Raw genomic sequence first — 20,918 nt, forward strand, 5'->3', positions numbered from 1 at the left:
TCCAAAATATCATTGATAATGCTAAAAAATTGTTAGATGCCTATGATAGTGTGATTATTACCCATATCTTTAGGGAAGGTAACAGGGTAACCAATTTGTTAGCCAATGAGCAGGTCATTTTAGCGAAGGATGTTAAGTATATCGAAGAATTATCATGTAAGAACGGAGTCCGGGAGAAATTATTTTTTGATAGAGTCCATGGTACATGTTAATTTCATTATTACCTTTCTGGGTTCAGACTTCAATAATAGATATTGGAGTGAGGTGGATTGTCAATTGATTACCTATCTCAAGTGTCATGATAATGAGTACCAGTGTGATGAGCCTTATCATATTAAGTGTTGGGTTATTTTGAATGTTTTAAAAGACTACTTGAATAATAAGAAAATCACCTTGTTTTTCAATTCCAGTGTCTTGTTTCTTTAGCATTTGGTTAGTTTGCACTCTTTTTAGGGTTTTGACTTGAACAACCATCACATTAAGGGGGGAATATTAACCACAATGAGCCTATCAGCTATGGAAGCTAGAAAAGTGAAAGGAAAATATGGTGAAGGTTGCACAGATATGGCTTCACTGATTACATGGAGAAACTACATGGGAGCAAGAAGTTTGTTTCCTGTGGTTTTGCCAAGGGCTAGAACAATAATAAACTTACTTTGTTTGGCTAGACATGGAAGTTGGATGAAGATTTGGTGGCGGAGGTAATCGACTTGCAAAAGGATGGCATCAAATTCTACAGAGACCACAAGTTCTCGGTGGAAGCTATCAAGAATTTCCCCAAAAATGAAGAAGAAAGGGCTCGGCTCGCAAAAAAGGATAATGCTTACTATTATCTCCCTAACCAGGTAAAATATTTCTGGCAGAAAATGTTGAAAGTTTCAATGGAGTACCTTATGGTTGATGGAAGGTTTTTGAAAGTTTACAATTACCACTTTGTTATTCTTAACCATTTTCGCCATGGTTCTAAGATATCGTTTCCCTTCTACTTGGCCTCTTCCCTTAACGATAGCCTGGCTGACCATGCCAAGAAACCTAATTCCTATCCCATTTCTCACCGAGGCCTTATTTTGTTAATATATGAGCATCTAAAGGGTAAATCTAAGGCTAATAGGGATGATCCCTTTGTGGAAAATGCCCACATTTCTTAGGATTATGATGGCTCTAATTCTGATGAAGATTCTTCTAATCTTCCTCTGAATAAGAAATCGAGGGTTAGTGATGAAGCTAAAGAAGACACTGAATAGAATGTTGGTTCTAAGCAGGAGCAAGAGAAGGAGGTGGAAGAAGAGGTGGAGATGGAGCAGGAGAAGGAGGTTGAGGGTGAGGAAGGGGATGAGCAGAGAGAAGAAGATGTTGAAGAGTCAAAGGTGAAGGATAATCCCTATGTCTTGGATAATAGGGATGATGTTCAACATAACACAGAGGAGGGAAACCCTAGTTCTGTAGACTCTGCCCTGGATCTGGAGAATGTGAAATCCATTATGAATGCTGCTAGAAATAGCACCCTGGAAATGTTCAATTTTCAAAAATGGGTGATTGATAACATCACTAGTATTCAAGATAAACAGAGAGAACTGGATTTTAAAATTAAAAATTTGATTAAGGATATCAACATTAAAGGTAAAGAGGATAATGCGGAGGATACTAGTGTTGCAGACGATGAAAAATAAATTCCGGACTGGCTGGAAAGTGACATTATAAAGGAAGATTTGAAGCACCTTGAGGATGTGGTGAGGATTATCAAAGAAAGGGGTGAGGTTGATAATGGTCTGATAAACAATCGGATTCAAAAAAATGAGAATGCTTTGAAGAAATTCATGGAGCATAGTCTGGTTGTGTTGAAGTTGTCCTCTCAAAACATGAATGTGTTGGTTGCTTGCCTCGAGAAGAACAAGCAGAATAAAGAAACATTGATTATTGATGACGAGCCGGCTTCTAGTTCTATTCTAAACTCCTCCAAACATAGAACCAAGCAAAATGCAAGTGAGTTGGAGCTAAAGACCAAAGGCAATCAATAGATGTAGAAAAATAAAGAACTAAAAGAGGCAGCTAATGTGATGATGATGTTGGTCAAGGATGTGGAAGAGACTATAAATATTTTCATCTAAAATGTAATTTAGTTTTAGCTTGCTAGTCTCTCACTAGCCTTGAGTTTTTCTTTCCTTTGGTTGTTGTTCTTTTTGCTATTCTTTTGTAGCCTTTCTCTCTTTGATTTGTTTTATTTAGTGTAGCGTCCTAAAATTGTGACACTTTCAATTTCGACTGCATTTGGGTCTTCACGATGGCAGCACAACGTTGAACCTGAATGGAGACCCCGAAACTTGCTTATGACATCAAAAACTGCATTTTTCAGCACCCTGGCCTGATCCCTCCTTGCACCCTGCTGTCCCGGGAGGTGGGACCATGGCGCCCAGCACCCTGGTCCTTAAGGACTAGGGCGCCCAGCACCTTGGTCCCCCAGGACCATGGCGCCCAGCACCCTAGTCCCTGGCCCTATTTTGGGCCCGGTCTCTTATGGGGCTTCGGGTCTTTAAGTTTGCAAATTGGAAAATTTTATTTCCTGGTCGGCCCAAGGTCAGAAAAATCAATCTATCAACCCTAATTGACAAGTATATAAACTACATTTCCTCTCCCATTTGAGGAGGTCAAAAAAAAGGAAATAAGCAAGAACAAAAGGTGAAAGCGATAATCAAACATTCAAACATTCAAGCATTCAAGCATTCCTTCAAGCAATTGAGCATTCTAAGTCTCCATTCAAGGCTAAGTGTTGCATTCAAGACAAGGATTCAACCATTGAAGAGGAGATCACATACAACATACAACATACTACATACATTACACCTTTGCATGTAAGAATACAAACATTCTTACAACAAGGTATCAGTACTTGTTTACATTACAAACATTTACATTTACAGCACTCTCACTTCTTGGTTAATTCCAAAACTAGGGTTTGACCTAAAGGAAAACCCCTCATCCCTAACCCCCCAATCATCCTCTCTTTTCTGTGTGTAGGTTGCAGGTATGTGGCTGTAATTGAAGATCTGGAATCCTTGTGCAGAGACGAACAGATCCCCCTTTGTTTCGCGGATTTTTCGGAGGACCGTGTGCACGCCGGGCACCATCGTCCCGTCAACTTTCGCTCAAATTTGCAGAATAGCACCGTCTTGACATTTTACTGCTAATTACAGGTCCGCAGCTTCGTACCATATCCCTATCTCTATTTATAAGCGAATCTTTCCTACTTTACATGCATTCCTAGTTCAATCTTTCTATCTACATTCTTTACAAAAGAGGGTATCCTTGATGTCTTAACCCTTGAAACTCATATAGAATCCAATCTTGCATTGCGTGGGATTGGATCTTGTGGGTTTCAACCCCTCTTTTGAATGTAAAGTCTCTCCTAAGTGAAAACTATCAACCCTAGTGACTCTCCCTTCTCTCTCCTTGGAGTTGGGGAGGGGAGAACAACTAAGGTTCAATTTTTCCGCTTTACATTTTGGTGAACCTGACGTGAACATCCTCATTCTGATTATTCATAGTTAGATCTGAAAAATTTGCTCCCTTAATTACATTTCCATGTTTGATCTTTTGCAAATTTTAGAGGTTAATTGCATAAAAACCCTAAAATTTTCTTTTTAGTAATTAAGCTTGTGAAATGTTTAATTGTTAATGCTTGTTTCAGATCTACCCTTCTATTGCAAATTGTTAATTCATATTTGTGCTTTGATTCTGAAAATTAAGTGGTTAAGTGTCAAAACCCTAATTTTTAAAACCTTCTTGATTCAACCTTTGACTGACAATTTCACTGATCAAAACACCTCCAAATCGGCTGTAATTTTGGATTCCGCAACAAAATCACAATATCTTTCATCTCTGAAAATTTGGAAAAAAGTTGCGAGGACCGTGTGCACCCCGAGCGCCATTGTCCCCGACATTTTTTTCGAAATTTCGGGAGCTAGATCTTACTGTATTTTTCTGCTAAAATCCAGAATTTTGGCTGATTTTATCAATTCTAACACTTTCAAAATTAAAGTCAAAGTTGGTCTAGTGATTGCTTGGATTAAGGCTTATAATCATTCAAAAATTGTTGAAATTAAAATTCATATCAAAATTGTGTTTCTTACTGTCTTAAATCTGAAAAGTGTGTTGGCATTCATTCGAAATTTCAATGCTTTGTTCAAATTTTTGCAGTTTGTGACTTTTGAAATTAAATGTTTAATTGCAACAACCTTGATTTCCACTTTCAAAATTCAATTTTGCATGAAATTGAGTCAATTTTTGAATTTCAAAGCCTGCATTGCTTTTAGTATTCCCTCTAAAATCATAAAATTCAAATTTTCAGTTTCCCTCTCTTTTTCAAAATTCAAATTTTGCATTTTTCAACAATCTTGGTAGGGTTCAATTTTGAGATTGCAACTTTAATTTGGCCTATCTACAGATCGTAAAATCACTCAATTTTTTCAGATCAGCTTTAAAATCATCATAACTTTCATCCCTAAAAATTTCGAAAAAAGTTGCGAGGACCGTGTGCACTCCGTTCGCCACGGTCCTGGACATTTTTTCTGAAATTTCGGGAGATTGTCCTGATTGTATTTAATAGCTTAAATCTAGGAGATTAGCTGATTTTTTTGAAATTTTCTGCCTCTAAAATTCAAAATCTTCTCTCTTTCTTTAGTGCATGAGTTTTACAACAATAAGCTCTACTTACACTATTCCCGTTAGACGAAGCCTTAGAATTAAGTCCTTCCAAGGTGTAATTACCGAGGAGATGGAACCTAATTTGAATGGCCTTTTTAATGAGAACATGGGTAATTCCACTAATCCTCTTAATGATGAAGAAGCTCTCCATGAGGTTTCTGTAGAACAACTTTCAAAATTGGATAACCAATTTGATGATTTTCGACAATGGATGTCTCAAGAATACCCTGATAGTGAAGCTCTTTCATTAATTGAGGGTCTAAAACGTATGGTTCAAAGTGATAAGAATGGAGTTGATATTTTGCATGGTATTGCACACATTGTGGATTCGAATGTGATGCCTATGAAAAGTTGTGCCGAAACCTTAGGTTACACACAACCTCCTACTCAAGTTAATCATTCTATTCCTTTGACAACTCCTATTGCTAATATACCTACTTTTACATCAAACATAATGACTACTTCAATACAAGACATTCCTCCTATGATCACTAGTCATGGGGGCAATCCTTCTTCTTCAATCAACCCTCTTCCTTCATTCAATCTGACTTCTTCATTCATTCCTTCAATGAGTGTTCCTATTGTATCTCCACAAATAAACATGACACAAGGGGGCAATTCATTTAACCCTTCCATTCCTCCTTGTAGTGTTCCTCCTTTCCAATCATCTCCTATGACTAACTATCATAGTGTCCCACCACCTTACTCTCAATCAATACCTTCTTTCAATAACATAACACCTCCATCACAATCTAACACGTCTAATATGAACTCTTCGACTGAAGCGACCATTAACAATCTTGCACAAACTGTCTCTTCTTTACAGCAACAAATTGCCTCTATGAATCAATCTAAGTTTAGTGTGCCCACATTTGATGTTGCGAGCCCACTTTCTCTTGACATTGTTCGAGCTATCCCCCCTAAACATGTTGAAATTCCGCATTTGGAGCTTTATAATGGTAAGGGTGATCCTCTAACACATGTTAAGACCTTTCAAACAATATGTACTGATTTTGCTTATGACCAAAGGTTGCTTGCAAAACTGTTTACTAGAACATTAAGAGACAAGGCTCTACAATGGTATTGCTCATTGCCTTCTTATTCTATTACTTCTTTCGAACAACTTGCAAATGCTTTTATTCAACAATTTCAAAACAATATAAGTCCTAAAGTTACTTTGATTGATTTAATGCATTGTAAACAAGGTGTTAAAGAAAAAGTGACTAATTTCATTGGTAGATATAAGCATTTGTATGCTCAAATCTCTTTTCCAGTACCTGACAATGATATTCAAAGAATCTTTATTTCTAATTTACAAAAAGATATTAGAGAAAAACTTCTGTTTTCTGAGTTTACTTCTTTCCAACAGTTGTGCGCAACTCTTCACAATTATCAACTGACTGTGAGTCAAATGGAACAAGCAAATCCTATGGCTCCGAGTGATAAGGGTGATAGTAGTCAACAACCATTTGGGAAGTTCAAACCGAATAGAGAGTCCATTAAATTCAGTGAAAACATCATCAATAACAATGTGAATGCAGCATCAGGTGTGCCTCCTATTTCTAAGTTTTTCAAGAAAGAAAGAAAGTTTACTCCTTTGAATGAATCATTGCATAGTATTATGAATAAGTTATTGGAACAAAATGTGCTTACTCTTCCTCCTATAAGGCAAATAGACCCTGCAAAGATTAATTCACCTTATTTTGATAACAAATCTTTTTGTCAATTTCATCGTCATCTTGGGCATGATACTGAAAAATGTTTTGCTTTAAAGGGTAAAATTCAAGATTTGATTGATAATAATACTATCTTTGTTTCTGGTGTGAATGATAAAGGCAACACATCTGTAGCTCCTCCTAACCAAAATCTTCAGATTTTTACTGATCCATTGCCTTCTCATACCTCTAATGCGATTGATACTACTGATTCCTCTGTCTCACCTGATGATCTTGTGTCCATGACTCCGAATGTGATTAACTTTGTAGAGCAGCAGAAGATCCCTAAAGAACCTTCCATCACATTTGATTCCATTGAAACTATCAGGGCACCTGATGGTCCTTTATATGTAGTTGCAAAAGTCAAGAATACACCTTGTCATGGAGTGCTTATTGATCCTTCTTGTATGGTTAATATCATTACTGAAGAATTTCTTTTTACTTTGCAATTAAATCAAGTGATCTATGATGAAACAAATGTGGTTGTGAAATTATTTGATGCATTTTCTTCTCCTGCAATTGGTTCTATTACATTACCTATTGAGGTCCATAACAAATCCCTTGATGTGGACTTTGCTATTATTCCATCATCCAAACAATTTCGTATGAAGCTAGGCTATCCTTGGCTATCTTCCATGAAATCTATTGCTTCTCCTATTCACAAGTGTTTGAAATTTCCCCACAATGGTGAAGTTGTTACTATCAGTCATAGTCTCTTTAAACCAGCTGAAAGAGCTTCTAGTGTTCCTATTGATTACTTTTGGCCTAAACAATTCCAATCTCTTCCTCCATGAAGTGATCATCTTTTCAAATCTTATCAAAAATGGAAAAAAGATATGATCCTATCTCTAAGTAAACCTAGAACACCTAAACTTGACATTCCTATCATTCTTGAGAAGGAAGTTCTTCCTTTGAAAGATAAAACTAATGTCTTTCCTCAAGAAGATTCCAAACCCATCCCTATGGATGTGACCATGCCTATGATTAACAAACTTCCTAAAACTAGACCTATCCCTCCTCGTCATGATGGACTTGGTCTCCTTCCTAAACCAAATATTCCTCCCTTATATGGAGCAGTTCCTCCTCCTTCCTCTTATGGAGAGAAGAGACCTTCCTCTTCTCCTATTGTTCAATCTAAGAGACCACAACCTAAACACCCAAGTGAAAAGGATGAGAACATTCATCCTCCTCAATCTTCTCAACTCCCTACTAAGACTAGACGGAATCGTTCTGCACGTGAACGCCGACGAAAGTGTCGTCTTAGAGCTCAAACTTTGCAATCCCCAAAAACACCTTCAACTAATATTATTCCATTTTCTCCTCAGCTGACGATTGAGCCGAAATCTCCTGAACATAAGATGCATGATGGCCTTGATCCTATGCGAGTTAAAGATCCTATTTTTATAAATCTTGATGATGATATAGATGAAAATGTTATTCATGATGAAAATGTTACTCCTGTTCATTTTGATAGTGAATATGAATATGTTGATGTTGATAACCATCTATCTAATGAATTTTCTAAAGCACTTATCCTAGCTCCTAGACAAGAACACCGTGGCTTGGGATATGAACATAGCCCTTGTTTGGATCTTGTGATAGCTCCATCTGCTGTGTTGGATGTTCCTCCTCTAGCATGTTTCCTACCTTCCCGAAATATTGATCAGCAAGATCGGGGGGTAGATGACGTGCTAGACTAGTTCATTAGCATAGCGGACTCTCTCCTCCTCTCTTTTGTTACTTCTTCTATGTGTTATTCTCATTCTTCTATTTGTTGTCCCTAGTGTTGTCTACTTGAGGATGATGCAAAGCATTGAGATCTCTTTTCCTCTCTCTCATGTTGACTCAAAAGACACATGTGTTCCCTTCTTCTAGGTGACCTTCCTTGATTGGGGAATGAAGAAAAATTATGCATACATACATATGATATACATGAATTATCATACAGCATACTGACCCCGAGGAAAGCGAATTCACCTTGTGCTTTGTGTTTTGTGTTTTGTGTTTTGTGTCTATTATCCTTGGGCTTATCTCACACTTGGGGGCTAAATCCTTGTGATAACGTGCTCCTTTCTCATTTCTTATATGTATCACTACCTTAAAGAAATCACCCCCGGTGAGGCGTGTGCGATCGCTTTAACGTAGGGGGGCATACATCCTGTTCATATCTTTTCAAGATACTTGAAAATTTCTTAACAAATTTAGCTTTGCCTTGAAAATTTTTGATATCTTTCTTGCATGACTCATAGTGAGGGAACCTTACTACTGACAGTCATGGTTCTCCCTCGTGATCTTCCCTTTTACTTTGTCAATCGAAGTAGTAAGATCCTTAGTCCACTGGGGGCTTGGTGTATCTTGCCTCCTTGATGTGGTGAAAGTCTCTCAATGTTGTTTCCTTGTACTTTACTGGAAGTATGAGCGTACGCTTATACTCCCGCTAAAGTGGGGGCTAAATGTAGCATCCTAAAATTGTGACACTTGCAATTTCGACTGCATTTGGGTCTTCACGATGGCGGCGCAATGTTGAACCTGAATGGAGACCCCGAAACTTGCTTATGACATCAAAAACTGCATTTTTCAGCACCCTGGCCTGATCCCTCCTTGCACCCTGTTGTCCCGGGAGGTGGGACCATGGTGCCCAGTGCCCTGGTCCCTGGCCCTATTTTGGGCCCGGTCTCTTATGGGGCTTCGGGTCTTTAAGTTTGCAAATTGGAAAATATTGTTTCCTAGTCGGCCCAAGGTCGGAAAAATCAATCTATCAATCCTAATTGACAAGTATATAAACTACATTCCCTCTCCCATTTGAGGAGGTCAAAAAAAAGGAAATAAGCAAGAACAAAAGGCGAAAGCGATATTCAAACATTCAAACATTCAAGCATTCAAGCATTCCTTCAAGCAATTGAGCATTCTAAGTCTCCATTCAAGGCTAAGTGTTGCATTCAAGACAAGGATTCATCCATTGAAGAGGAGATCACATACAACATACAACATACTACATACATTACACCTTCGCATGTAAGAATACAAACATTCTTACAACAAGGTATCAGTACTTGTTTACATTACAAACATTTACATTTACAGCATTCTCATTTCTTGGTTAATTCCAAAACCGGGGTTTGACCTAAAGGAAAACCCCTCATCCCTAACCCCCCAATCGTCCTCTCTTTTCTGTGTGTAGGTTGCAGGTATGTGGCTGTAATTGAAGATCTGGAATCCTTGTGCAGAGATGAACAGATCCCCCTTCGTTTCACAGATTTTTCGGAGGACCGTGTGCACGCCGGGTGCCATCGTCCCATCAAATTTTTCTCAAATTTGCAGAATAGCACTGTCTCGACATTTTACTGCTAATTCCAGGTCTGCAGCTTTGTCCCATATCCCTATCTCTATTTATAAGCGAATCTTTCCTACTTTACATGCATTCCTAGTTCAATCTTTCTATCTACATTCTTTACAAAAGAGGGTATCCTTGATGTCTTAACCCTTGAAACTCATATAGAATCCAATCTTGCATTGCGTGGGATTGGATCTTGTGGGTTTCAACCCCTCTTTTGAATGTAAAGTCTCTCCTAAGTGAAAACTATCAACCCTAGTGACTCTCCCTTCTCTCTCCTTGGATTTGGGGAGGGGAGAACAACTAGGGTTTGATTTTTACGCTTTACATTTAGTTTCTCTATTGCTTATCTCTTTGTTATGTAAGCGGGTTTTAGGTCCCTTAAAACCTAATTTTCCTTAATAAAAAACAAAATAAAATTTTATTTCAGGATACATCAAGTGCCCATTGTACGGCTTTGAAAAGGGAATTACCTACATTATAATACTTCTTGTTAACCATCCTTTTCTACATGTTGTGATTCATTAGGAAAATAACAAAAAAATTGGATTGGATACTCCTACAAAAGGTTATGTATACCCCAAGTTTCCTTCCCCATACTGTATTTAACCAATTATCAAGAACCCTTCTTGCATGAAAGGATTCATCATCCAAGCACAAATAAAATTATAGTGATTTTTAACTGTGTTTCCTCTTTCCTCGTGGCCTTCACCATTTATTCATTAGGATTAAGCCTTAAAACCCTAGGAAGGATAGAGTCCTTACCTCCTTTGGTTTCTCCTTTCTATGTTTCTCCTTCCCCTTTGGGGGTCCCTAAACCCTCTCCTCTGACATTGAACACTGCTTCCACTAGAATCTCCTTGGGTTCTTCTTCTTGCACGACTTCCTTGAACATTTTTTCACTCTTTTCATTTCCATTAGGAATTTCTTAAGCATATTTTAAAAACTAGGGTTCTCCTTTCCTTCCACTTGTTGTATCATGTCCATACAAGCCAAACAAACCAAAGCATGATCACAAGCTCAAGATGTGGAGGTGGAAGTTCACCTTATCCTTATAGATTTGAAGAAGAACATCTCCAACAGATTTGATAATGGCACAACCTCAGACTATGGAGGTAGAATATCATCTTATCCTTGCTAGAAAGATAAAGAATGATCCAAATAAATCAAAAGTAATTTTTTCCTCTTTGGAGCCTTCAAATTATTCTTCTTCAAGTAGTATTGATCCCATGTTATAGAGGCTTGTGAATGAAGTACTTGCTTAAAGAAACAAATTTCACAAACATCCTTCCCTACCCTATATAAGGATGTTCCAAGAAGGACCTATCCCAATAATGCTTTTAGTTATGCAACTAGAAATCATAACGAGTTACCCCTGTCAACCAACCACAAAGGCTCCCAAACTCAATCAGTAATCCCTAATTTCAAAGATCCTTACACAACACCAAGTCAAGAAATGGTTCAATGGTACCAAAAAACACCTTTTAAAACCCAAAGGTTCCACTATGTCCACTTACCAACAACTAACACTTCTCAAGTTCTTGTGTGACTACCCACACCCTTGCATACATGAGTGGGCTACTACTAGGCTTTAGGGTTTGAATGGCCCACTTGACCAATCCCATACAACAACCCTTGGAGGGTTGTTCTAACATCACCATACACAAATGAAATAGGATTTCATGGTTTAGATCCACTAGAACATCAATTTTGACTTACTCACCCACAAAATGAACTTGTTGCTATTAGGCCTCCATTTGAAGGAATCGGGTGATAACTTTTGACACTTTGACAATCTAGGAAAACAAATTATATTTTCAAATACCCTTTTGGGAGTTCTCATCAATATCTCAGTTTTTGGTACCGGACCAACTTGTAGATATCCCAACCAATACTACACTAGCAGACCTAATAGGGCTATTAAACCTATTTGACTGAATGCCTTCCACAAACTGGTTTAGTCCTCCTAATGGGTGGCCAGAACTAACCATGAAATGTTATGTAAACCTCCAAAGTACTCTTCAACTACATTCAAACCCCTTTTCATTTCTCTACCACTCAATTCTCATGCACTGCACTCATCAAACCAGTCTGTCACATAGAGATGTCAGACCTAGGGTCATCCTCTTCACCTTATTGTATCCTCTTAATGGATTTTAGAACTGACATATGATATAGTGTCCTATCATCTCCTATAACACAAAAGTATTTAGTTAAGGATTGATAGGCCAAAACCCATTATTGCAGTCAAACCCTAGGGGTTGAAAGGTTTTAGGCTACCCGATAGAGATTTGCTTGTAGAATGGGGTAGTGATCACTTGAAGACTTCACACTGAAAGAAAAACAAAGGTAAAATGATCTAGTTACAAGAACTATTCCATAAGAATTCTGGCCAGTCCACCTTTAGTATGCAATCAACGGAAATTAGATGGTTTTTCAAGTTTCCAACAGTTCTTGATGCTTCAATTTCCTTTCCAAATCAGCCAACTTACATCCTTTGATGTTTGGGGCCTTTAAAGGTATCTCCAAAATGACCACAACCTCCTCCAACCTTTTTTCAAACTAAACTGACCATTGGAGAATCACAACTTACAAAAAGCGCAAAATTGTCATGACAACAAATTGACAATATGACAACTTTTGTATAATTCAACCAACTGAGACTCTAGACTATCATAGTCCCCAAAAATTATTACATTTACTTCTAAAACATCAAAAATGACTCAGATAGACTTTTGGTAACTTGATCCCTCAATTTATACCATTGTGACCCTTATTGACTCAATTTTCTCTACCAGACCCTAGATGACAATTTGACCCAACCATGGACAAACTTGTCACACTCCTAGGACATTGACTTACAAAAAAGGGACCCATGGGGTCTTATTACATTCCTTCTAGGCTAATAGAAAATCATCTTGTTCTTGGTTCATGCCTTCATAGGTAGGTGCTCTTGCACCACTTCCCTACCCCATATAAGGATGTTCCAAGAAGGACCTATCCAAATAATGCTTCTAGTTATGCAACTAGAAATCAAAATGAGTTACCCCTGCCTCTATAGAGACTTGCACTAGAACCACCTCTTGTTAATTCCTCTATGGGATACTATGATATAGAGCCAGGTGAAGATACTATGGATGTACTTCCTTTAAAAGATATTGTTAACTCCTTTCAAAAAGAGGACGATGGGTTTACTGGCGACTCTAGCATCTGGTTCATGCAATACCATGAACCTGAAGAAGTAAATAAAAGTGATGCCTTTGCGATGTTCACTCTTTCTCAAGCACGTAATCGATCTGACCAAAAGTCAAGTGAAAATTTCAAGGCAAAGGATACTCCACAATTATCAGTTACTCTTGCAAAAAGAGGAACTCCATTACCCATATTGCCTAAGGATCCCATAAAAAGTAAACACGTACTTTAGACCTTCCTCCTTTGAATCTGTCCAAGACTTTACTAGTTGTTTCAAAATCCATAAGTGATGTTATACCATTCTCTTTAACACTATCATATTAACCTTTTGATATCATAGATCATGCTAAGAAAACCAAGATTCAAATGTCAAAAGTAGAATACTTGCAGGATAATCCTGAATAGTTTGATAGACTTGTAAAATTTGTGAAAGAAAAAGAAATACCCCAAATTATTGTGTCTTCTCAAAATAACTTAGTTGTAGTTCCATTCTTAGTGGCGGGTAGGATAGAACCTTTTTATATATGCCTTCTCATTAATGGATATACACTTAGCAACTATGTTATTGACTCCACAACCTCTAACAATGTAATGCCAACTAAGGTAGCTAATGCCTTAGGTCTTACCCTTACCAAAAATTTTGGTTAAAAAATTTTCAATGGAAAAAAAACAAGTTCCCTTAATTGGCTAAATCAAAGATGCTCAATTTTCCTTCACTACTTTCCCAAGCAAAAGACTCAAAGTGATCGTTTTGGTGGCCAATGTTACAGATTCCTATGGAACGCTTCTAGGAAGGAATTTTTGCAAAGATGCTGGTGTTAAAATTAATATGGACTGGTTAGAGGCAAGGATACTGGTAAAGGGTGGAATATAGAAATTACTTCCTAAAAAATAAGTACCCAATGGTCAAAATGGATGATCTTAATGCTCAATTTTTTTTTGAGTCATCTAGCTTGGGTACTTATTTCTTACAAACATGGGAGGATTCAAGTTCTTCAAATGACTTAGACAATTAGAATTTGTCAAGTGATGAATTTTTGAATCAGTTTTTTCAAGTGATGAAACTTTAAGTTAACATGTTGTCCATTCAGATGATTCAAATAAAGTATGGACTCTAGAATTTGGCCATAGTTTTACTTCAAATATTTTTGGTGTAGGATTTGTTCTAATTTCTACATTAGGTGAAATTTGTCCATACTTGTTTATGTTACAGTTCTCAAACACCAACAATATGACTGAATATGAGTCATTATTATTAGGAATTGATGTTGCACACAAGCGAGGTATCAAGAACCTTCATGCATAAGGAGATGTTGAGCTAGTGGTATGCCAAATAAGGAATATCTATCAAAATTTAAATGATAGGTTGTTCAAAGAACTATCGAAATTTGGTATGGGCTAACATTAAATATTTTGATGATTTCAATATTTTAGTTGTCTCTACAGAATTTAATTATAGGGCAGACTCTCTTGCACAATCTTCCACCCTTTTAATTCCTCATAAGGATTTTTGTCAAGATAAGTACACCATAGAGCTATTTTATAGGCCTAGTGTTCCCGATAAATAGGATCATTGGTAGATTTTCAATCATGGCAAACAAATCATAATTTTTTTGCAAACGAGTTGATGGCATTCTAGTGCAATTTTGTATGACCGGTGAATGATATGGTTGTCATTGTTGGCAACATAATATCTTAAGTCTTCATAGTCTATCAGTAGTAAGTAGACTATTATACTGAGGTCAACTAGCTAAGCAATAAATAAATAGGCTAAACAGTGAGTAGATCGGAAAGTAGTGAGTAGACAGGCAAGCAATGAGTAGATTGGCAAGTAGCAAGTAGACCGGCAAGCAGTAAGTAGATGGACAAGAAGTGAGTAGATTGGCAAGAAGCAAGTAGTCTGACAAGCAGTAAGTAGACTGGCAAGTAGTGAGTAGACCGACACAGAAGAGGTCCACCAGTTAAGAAAAGAACAAACTGGTATATAGGAGGAAACCGGCTAGATAGATTTTGATCAGTACACCAGTAGAGTCTGTAACTGATAGACTAGTAACGTTCAATTAACATTCAGTTAAACTAGGAATCTTCTCCAGTCAACTGGTGAACTTATCAACATGTTTGACTATCTTGATAGAGATTCCTGCAATGATTTGAGGGGAGTAATTTAAGGCATGGTAAGGGAATTTTGAGAAGGATATTTTGGAGGGAAAAGTTGGCGATAGATTGTAGGGTCAATATATTCACATAATTCATTCTTGAGATGGTTGTTGTGAAGGTGAATTGAGATAATGTGAAAGTGTACACAAGGGGAGTTTAACAAAGTACAGAGCTGAGTGACAGAGGACCGACAAAGTGGAGTTCAATAGAGTGGTGACCCAAGTGATAGAGGATCGACAGAGCACAATCCAAGGATCAGTAAATTGACATAGGGCGAAGTTGAAGGTACATTCAAAAAATTGGTGTTGTGTAGAGAAGACACAACCGATGTAGACATAGTGTGATTTGTGTTAGAATAACTGGTGGAAAACTGAGAGGGGGGGTGGATGAATCAGTTGTCAATAGATTATATTGATCAAACCACTTTATAACCTTTAACCGGAGCACAAAAACCTTCTGTAAGTAATATTCTCTTATTGGCCAGTAAGTGAATATTGTGGGTCACAAATCCCACTGAGGTTTTTCCCACACCAGGTTTCCTCATTAAATCCTTGTGTTATGGTGTGATTTTCATGTGGATGTTTTTAATTCTATTTATTTCATTATTTCTTGCATACTGGTACACTATTATAATATGTTCTGCATGTTTTAAGTTGAGAAATTCTAATTACCGATTAGATACTGATTCACCCCCCCTCTCGGTATCTATGAGTTTCCTAACAATTCACACATTTCATTCCATTATCATTCCCATTCCCAATCCCATAATCTACAATGAGATCTTACATCAATTTATACAAACCCTAAGGCCTAAACCAATTAGGTCAGCCACCTACAAGATATTACAATAAGATCATTACATATCCATATTGCAATGATATGCCATGTCGGCTTTAGACCAAAACAACATTAACCAATCCATAAATCATCCTCAGAATACTGGTCCATAACCTGAATAGATACCAGATCTAATTTGGGTCCACCATGCCAAAGAGATGTCTCCAATCAATTGAGGCATGAACAAATATTACATTCAACATCTTGAGTTCCATCTAGAAGCTACACCAGCACCAACATCCTGAGTTCCATCTAGAAGCTGCACCAACACCACTAATGCATCCTGTCAAAGATTCTCAATAAAAGCTTTGTCATTAAAAGCCCTAAACCCTTACCAGTATAGGCTTACTAGAATGTATGATAGCATCCATTCACAAAATCAATACCAACTCTAGCAACATGCAACACATTAAACCAAACATATTCCATTGATCCAAACATATTGGTAGTATCCTTTGTTCCATAAAGCTTAGGGATTTCTCTTCTAAAAATAGTTGTCGGTAGATTAGTTGCCATAGGATCTACCTCAAGTGGTTAAGCTTATGCAAAAGAGGACCAAATCTCTGATACCAATTGTTAGGATAACCGATAAACAACTAAGAGGGGGGGTGAATCAGTTGTTAACAGATTATGTTAATCAAACCACTTAATAACCTTTAACCAAAGCACATAAACATTGAATACCAGAATAGCAAAAATAGATACCGATAAGAAATAAAACTTAAGAATGAAAAAAAGAATTAACAAAATGCAACCATACCACATAACACCATTATTTGTACGTGGAAAAACTGGTAAAGGGAAAAACCACAGTGGGAAGCCTACCCACAGTCAGATGGTACTTCTGCAAAAAGTATGTGATACAATAAGGGGCCTAAACATGTAGGAAGGCACACTACCTCGAGTGTACTACTCATTACAAAAGATTCACTGACTATAGAGAGGTTATAACCACCTCAAGATAATTGGACAACAATCTAGAATAATGAACTACTAGAGATAGCACCTACCATGCCTGATTACCATCTTGGTTAAGCTCAATACTGAAGGCCTTGACCTCTTCCTTAAACCCAATTTGATCACCTATGATTGACCAAATCTCCTTTGAATATGATATTTCATTCCATGACCATGATCATTTTATTTTTATTCCCATAATATATCATAATCTACAATGAGATCTCACATCATTTATACAAACCCTAAGGCCTAAACCAATTAGGTTGGCCACCCAAAATATATTACAATAAGATCATTACATACATCCATATTAAAATGATATACCATGTCGGCTTGAGACCAAAACAATAATAAACAATCCAAAAATCATCTCGGTAACATGTAGAGAACACGTTAACATGATACCGGTCCATAACCTAGATAGGTACCGGACCTAATCTGGGTCCACCATGCCAAAGCAATGTCTCCAATCAGTTGAGGCATGATCAAAGATCACCTTCTGCATCCTGAATTCTATCTAGAAGTTGTACCAACACCACTTAGTGTTGGTAATTGACACTCATTGGATTCATTTTATTATCATTGATGGCAACAAGATTAGATAGAAGTCATATACCGACACTACGAGGCATATACCGGTAGATAGTGGCTTTGGAGCATTCAGGGCTACACTGGCACAAACACCAGCATCAATACTTCAAGGAAGTAGACATCAAGGAAGATTTATTTAGTAAATCATTTTGTAATTATTGTCGAGGCTGACATTTAATATCTTTTGTAAATATATTGTAAACTTACATAAGGCATAATGTTTGTAATGGGTATATAGGTCAATTTGCTAGGTCATTTTGATATATATACATGAGATAAATAAGTTATAGGATGCGACATAGGAGAATATAGAAGAACTACATAATGCAAAATATATTTATGAAGATCATTTTGTATGTGAATGTTATATCATGCAATGATCTCTAGATAGCTTGGAAAGAATCTTGGGAGGAGAAGAGATATCGGTAGTAGTGTTCAGGGTTTATGAACCAGTACAGAGCAGAGCTAGAACCAGAACTCTATTTGGCATAGAAGATGCATTCTTGAGTTCACTTTTCAATATTTTATGTTGGTATTTTGGTATGGTTTTGTCATTGATGTCAACACCTACTAAAACACTAGCACTTTGGAGATCTAGCAGCATTCACCGGTAAGCAAGTAACTATTGCACAGTTACTGGTATATGGTTCACCGGCAGGATATAATGATCATCGGCACTCAAAATTATGTGGAAGACACTTGGTAATGTCGAAGACATTGTTTGGACATCTTGTCCTGGAGTTTTGTTCATTGGTATATTCATATTTGCATATTTTCTTTTACCGGCAAATAGGTCCAGGGTTACCTAGGGTTACACCGGTAGGTTTATTTTTTCCAGATTAGCATGGCATGCTAAGGAAATGATTAATTATTATTGTAAATGCATTAAGCCGACATGTTCGATCAGTTATTGCATCGGATATTATATTGTTTATAAAATGTTTTTATTGTAATATCTTGTAAAGTTGACCTACTAAAATTGGTCTTAGGCTATGGTATAAATGTAAGATCTTATTTTTAAGATCAAATGTGGAATGCGAAAAAGAATTGTGTGAAGGTATATGCGAGATTAAGTAGAGCTATACATGAAGACATCATTTGAAGGTGAAGTTAGGTTTTTGTGAAAGCATATCAGCGTTACACCGATACTGAATCTAGCATATGAAGATGTTATTTTGTGTAGTACATTCGTATTGGATTTAACCATCCAACTGTAGTCAGTGTGACTCCCATTGTGTGATTGAGCAGTGAGCTCTAGGTTGTTGGCCTTTCTACATGTGCAGACCCCATTTATGTACACTTACTATCTGCAGTAGTATCATCTAATTGTGGGTAAGGTTTCCCACCATGGTTTTTCCCCTTATAGGGTTTCCACGTACAAATATTGGTGTCATGTGTTGTGGATGACTTTTTGTTTATGTTTCATGCATTAATGTTTACTAGTATAGCTATTAACTGTTAACACTATCTACCGGCATACTTAACTAGTTTACCGATATTAAGCATTAAGTTGGTTAAGTTATTTTTGGTTTGAAATTAGTTGACAACTAATTCACCCCACCCCCCCCCCCTTCTCAGTTGTCTTTGAGACCTAACAATTGGTATCAGAGCCTAGTCCTCTTTTGCAGAAGTTTAACAACTTAAGGAGATCCAATGTCTACTAATTATTTCAGGAAGGACAGTCCTAAACTTGATGGAACCAACTATGGCATATGGAAGATCAGAATGGAGACACATCTAAATTGCATAGGCAAAGACATCTAGGAAGTTACAAAGAAAGGTTACACTGCTGCTATATCTGGTCAGCCCAGTCCAACTACCCTGGCTAAAGATGAGGAAAATGATTGCAAAGCAAGAGAAGCACTTTTGAGCACATTATCAGATCAACAAATCATGGGATTATCAGATAGGTCTACTACTAAATCTATTTGGGATCATTTGGAAACACTGAATGAAGGAGATTCCATAATCAAAATTACAAAACTTGAAAGCTTCCGGGTTAGGTATGAACATCTGAAAATGGAAGAAGATGAAAGGATTTCTGCTTTTATGGAAAGAGTAAATGAAATTGTTTTGGGTATTAAATGTTGTGGAGGAACCTTAAGTGAGGATGAAATTGTTTCAAAAATATTAAGAGGATTTCCACCGGCATATAAAATGAAGGCTACTACTATAAATGAGTTAAGAACAATGCCTAATACATCAGTAACTAGGGATACATTGATTGGGAAACTTTCAACTTTTGAAATTGAAGAATTTGGTCCTGTGCTACTATAAAGACAGATTTAGCCTTTAAAGCATCAACATCATATGTTCCATCATTTGACAAATCTGATTGGAAAGCCTTTTATGTAAGAGAACTTGAAGAAAGTAGGAAAGAAAATGAAGAACTTGAAGAACTTGAAGCACTATTTGCAAGGAAAATGCCTAAAGGTCCAATTGGAAGTAAGTATGAAGGTAAAGCACCCTTTAAATGTTTTAACTACAGTAAGATTGGTCATATGGCTTCGAGATGCTCTGATAGACATGCTAGACTAAGAGAAGAAGCTAGAAGGACATATAAACCTAATCCTAAATATCAGAGATACAGATTCAAGAAGAACAAAGACAAATCTTGTTACATTGCTGATGAAGGTGTGACTGATGATTCTGATGAGGATCTAGTAGACAATGGATGGGTTTTGGTTGCTATAACAGAAGATCAACTGGCACCTACTGCTCAACTAGTAGAACAAGCCCTACCAGCTAAAGTTGAAGTAAAGGTTGAATGGATCATTGACTCAGGATGCTCACATCATATGATAGGAGACAAAGGTAAATTCTTGAACTTTCAAGAATACAATGGAGGTTTAGTAAGATTTGGAGATGACAAAGCCTATTCAATCAAAGGTAAGGGTACAATATCTCTTGATGGTAAGCATAACACTAACAATGTCTACTATGTTGAAGGACTGAAGCATAATCTTTTAAGTGTTGGTCAATTAGTTGAGAAAGGATTTCAGTTACAATTTAAAAATGGAAAATGCAAAATCATGAATAGAACTGGTTTGGAAATTGCAACCGGTAATCAAACTAGAGGTAATATCTTTCATTTGAATAATAGTGAAAAGACATGCTTAATTGCACATATAGATGAAAGTTGGTTATGGCATAAGAGGCTCTGTCATGTAAACTTTGATTGCATGGTAAAGATCAGTACTACTAAGGCAGTTAGAGATCTACCTAAAATTATCAAACCTCAAAACACAGTATGTAAGGAATGTCAATTTGGAAAACAAGTTAGAGCTAGTTTCAAAAGTATTCTAGAAAAATCCAATAATGCTCTTGATTTGATTCACACTTATTTATGTGGTCCAGCTAGAACTAAAAGCTTACAAGGTGATAGATATTTCATTCTAATCATTGATGACTATTCTAGAATGTGTTGGGTT

Source organism: Cryptomeria japonica, chromosome 4, assembly GCF_030272615.1.
Source record: "Cryptomeria japonica chromosome 4, Sugi_1.0, whole genome shotgun sequence".
NCBI classification, from domain to species: Eukaryota; Viridiplantae; Streptophyta; class Pinopsida; order Cupressales; family Cupressaceae; genus Cryptomeria; species Cryptomeria japonica.